The sequence below is a fragment of the Lactuca sativa genome, chromosome 4, assembly GCF_002870075.4.
Source record: "Lactuca sativa cultivar Salinas chromosome 4, Lsat_Salinas_v11, whole genome shotgun sequence".
In the NCBI taxonomy this organism is placed as follows: domain Eukaryota; kingdom Viridiplantae; phylum Streptophyta; class Magnoliopsida; order Asterales; family Asteraceae; genus Lactuca; species Lactuca sativa.
Window position 1 is genome coordinate 369518143 of NC_056626.2, and position 3544 is coordinate 369521686.

Genomic DNA, 3544 nt, shown 5'->3' on the forward strand with positions numbered 1-3544 from the left:
GTCTTCTCACTATACTTTACCTAGTGTGGTAATAGAGTTATGTGACAGTGTATTTTAGAGTTATGTGCCAGTGTATTTGCATTATTTATGTGTTGTGATTTATTGTGATATATGATATGCATGATTCAGAGTTTATAGAGTAGGACCAGTGGGTTCATAGAGTTAGGACCTTCGGGTCCATAGAGTTAGAGCCAGAGGGCCCACAGAGAGTTGGGGCTGGAGGGTCCCACTGAGACACACTGACCAGAGGGTCGACAGAGTTATAGCCTCGAGTGGATAATATGTGTTAGAGTGGTATTTTGGGGAACTCACTAAGCAATTATGCTTACAGTGTTATGTGTTATGTGTTATGTGTTTCAGGTACCAGTGATGATCACGGGAAGGCGCCGACATGATTCGTACACACGTACACCGGAGTTTATATGCTTTTGATCTTGGGGTTTTGTATTGAGATAATGTTGATACAATGTTTTGAAAAGTGAATGTGAATGATATTTTATGGTTTCTAAAAAGTGAAAAATTGTTTAAATTTTTACGGTGTTACAGTGATAATGATAGCCGAGGAGTCGTGGGAGCAGCCGATAGAGATTCCTTACCGAGAGATTCAGTAGCCAACTTCGTGAGCTGAGTTTTCCTCTAGTAGGAATGGGTTTAAGGCACCAATGTTGTCTCATTTATGTATGTTAGCATATGCCAGACTTCGGTCTGATTATCCTGATGTAGATTACATGTTTCCAAACATCAGTCCGATGTCGGGGCAAGCCCAAGGAATATTTGTATGCTTGATGTCTTCGTGATTCTTGCATATGTCTATTTATATGTTTCGGGCTTTAGTCCGATGTCGGGGTAAGCCCGAGGAATGTTTAGCTTATATGTTATGTTTGTATGTCCCGGACTTTGGTCCGATGTCGGGTGTAGCACCCGGTTCCTGGTATGTATTTCACTATGGTATTTTTCGCAATTTGGATTGAGACTCGGCGAGTTAATGGCCCAACTCGTTGAATAGTAGCGGTTCGGACCCGGGGGTTAAGTGACGGACTCATCGAGTCTGCGGAAAGACTTAACGAGTAGACTCCGGTTGGGCAAAACCCTAATCTGAGGGTTTGCGCCCTATTTAAACAAGCTTATACAGCCTCCATCGCCCCTTTATGCTCCTAGAACACCCCATACAGAACCCTAATCGTGTTGTGAAGATCTAAAGGCCTTTTTGGTGATTCTTGGTGGTTTGTGGTGGCAAGAAGGAAGGAGAAGCTTGAGGAACCAAAAGGTTGGCCAGAGGAGTCGAACTTGTGCATCATCTACAGTTCTTGGAAGGTATAAAGTCGACACCTTGCTCCTTCTTGTATTAGATCCCTTTTTGGGGAGATTTAGGGCTTTTATAAGCCATTCTTGGTGACCAACCATGATTGCAAGCATGGTTGGGGGTTGAGGCTTCAGATCCAGGCTCCTTAAGGAGTTAGAAGGTAGAAAGGGACTTCCTTTGCACCCATAGAAGGCCCTATGCAACTTAAGAGCTTCTTTTAGAGTCTTTTTAGCTCATAGTCCCATGCATGTACGTAAAGTTCGTAACTTTACATGCTAGATCGATCTTAGGAGCCTAGATTTATCATTTGGACAAGTGTCGTACATCAGAAATCGAGGAATGGGAGTTGGAAAACCACGACTCGGCGAGTCGTTCTTGGGACTCGGCGAGTCCGAGGCTTGACTCCCCTTTTATGTTAAGGTTCAAAGGAACTCAGTTGAGTGTTAGAAGGGTTTTAGAGGGTCCAAGGGAGTGGGCCAATGTGTTGGACTTAGCCATAGACCTGGAGTTCATAGGAATCGACGAGCGCATGAGCAGACTCGGCGAGTCCAAGGCAATCTCCTACCCATTGAAGATGAACTCGATGAGTTGTTCATACAACTTGGCGAGTCAAGGTCAGGACATGTTCATTGGATGGGGGTGAAGTCGACGAGTTGTTCATACAACTCGGCGAGTCGAATGAAGGTTCATTCGAGGTTATTTTAGAAGGAGGAATCGTCGAGTCGTTGCTAAACTCGATGAGTAGAAGCGTGAAGAAGGTCATATGAAAGGATTGGGACTCGACGAGTTGGCGGCCTAACTCGGCGAGTCAGGTCAACTGAAAGTTAACTTTGACTTGGTCAGGGGTAGAATAGTCATTTTACCCTAAAAGTAGTTATCAGTGTATGATTAAGTGTTTTATGGATTTATAGCCGGAGGATCACCGGAGCAGCAGTCAGACATCTGCCGATCAGCTTTTCAGCAGTCATCCTTACGAGGATCACCGGAGCAGCAGTCAGACATCTGTCGAGAGGACCGAAGGGGAGGCCAACACCCAGATATGCTAGGCAGTATCTGGTTGAGAGGACCGAAGGGGTAGGTCGGACACCCATATATGCCTAACAGTATATGCATGTTATGTGATTATATGGTATGTGGTACGATGGGGGAAATCACTAAGCTTCGTGCTTATAGTTTTCAGTTTTGTTTCAGGTACCTCTTCAGCGAAGGGGAAGGAGCTGGCGTGGTAGCTGCACATCATACACACACACGTTGGATTTCCGCATTACGACATTCTTGGGAATGTACTCTGATTTATTTTACTTTTGACAAAATGGTTTTTTTATTGTCACATGTTTTGGATTATTGACATATTGGTTGTGACATGAGATATCATTATGAATGTTTTTATATCGATGGTTTTTATGTTATAATTTATTTAAAAACGAAATTTTTGGCCTAAAATTTTGGGATGTTACATCGGAGCAAGCCCGAGGAATGTTTATATGCTTATGTTGTGTGTTATGTTATATACTTGTTGATATGTTATGTATACCAGACTTCTGTCCGATGCCGGGCGGGGCCTGATGCCGGATTCGTCCGATGTCGGGCAGGGCCCGATGTAGTTGGCAATGCCCAATGTATGCTATTATGTGATTATATGTATTGTATGTGGTAGTTTGGGGATACTCACTAAGCTTCGTGTTTACAGTTTTTAGTTTTGGTTTCAGGTACTTCTGCTAGTAAAGGGAAGAGCTCGCTATGACTGCATGGCACACACCACAGTTTTTAGCCTGGGAGAATTCACTCTAATGTTTTGACATGTGATTTTGAGATATTGATAGATGTTATGATATTTTTGAGATACACTGTTTATGAATTTCTGATACTTATGGTTTTTAAAAATGAATTAAAATGAAATTTTTGGACTGTATTTTTTGGATGTTTCAAGTTGGTATCAGAGCCTTGTTTTGAGGGATTCGGGCACAATCTCGGGTGTATCTGAACTCAAACTAAGGAATTGGTATGAAAATTTTCAAGGAAAATCATTTTAGAAAGAACTTTGAAAAGGATTTTGAAAAACAGAAAAAGAACTTTGAAAAGAGAAAAAGGGTGTGGTGCGTGCAATCAACCGAACTCAAGCAAATACTCCTAAATTACCCATACAAGTTTATGTTATGATATGCTTATAAGAACTGCATGCTAGATTAGGACTAAGGATCTAGGAAGGATGCATTATGTGCTTGTTATATGTATCTTAGC